We start from the raw sequence: 767 nt of genomic DNA, 5'->3' as shown, positions 1-767 counted from the left end.
AAACATCTCCCTACTTATATCTTCCTAATTTTATTAATGGTGTGTAGCATCATGTAAAAAGTAGCCATTCTACAGGCCTGCCAGTGCCCAACTTTTAAGCATCCAGAGTCAAGAGTTTCAAAACCATACTAGGTTGTTACAGGAAAATGTAACATAAAATGTAAGGTATCTGACACACATTCAGACTTCCTTTCTTAAATTGACAGCCTTTGGGTTTTAAACTCCTCTAACAAAAGTGTTTGCAACATAGTAATCATTTATTTCATAAGGTTTGAAGGAAAGCACAGAAGGCCCTTACCTACTACCACTAGACAGATTCAACACCAAGTTGTGTTCAGTAAGGGAATATTAAATCCAAAGTGATTAAAGTAATTCACAGAAAAAAAAGAGAATAATTCTGTTCAGCAAATAAACAGCTGTCTCCATCTACATCCTTGCTAAACTTCACTATTTGTTGCTTCATTCACACTCTGCAGAACAATAATCAGTTACTCAGCCTTTTTTGTTCCACAGTAAAGTCACCTTTAAGAAAGGTAAAGTCAGGAAAGGATAAAAGATGCATGTATACGCTACAACGTTTTAAGGACGCAGGATAGTCTTTGAAGCTTTCTAAAGTTTGATCTCGTTTAATTATGTAGAGGTCAAATGAAGACACAGGACAGGGGGTGGGAGATGCTGCGGGGGGCTGGCGACAAACCGCTTCCCTCTGGGCCGCCTGACAGAGGCTCGCCGGGCCCAGGGACGCTTACTCTAGTCTAAGAAGGGCT

This window comes from Pygoscelis adeliae, unplaced genomic scaffold (assembly GCF_000699105.1).
Source record: "Pygoscelis adeliae isolate BGI_AS28 unplaced genomic scaffold, ASM69910v1 Scaffold22, whole genome shotgun sequence".
Lineage (NCBI taxonomy): Eukaryota > Metazoa > Chordata > Aves > Sphenisciformes > Spheniscidae > Pygoscelis > Pygoscelis adeliae.
Note: the sequence above shows the minus strand (reverse complement) of the source record.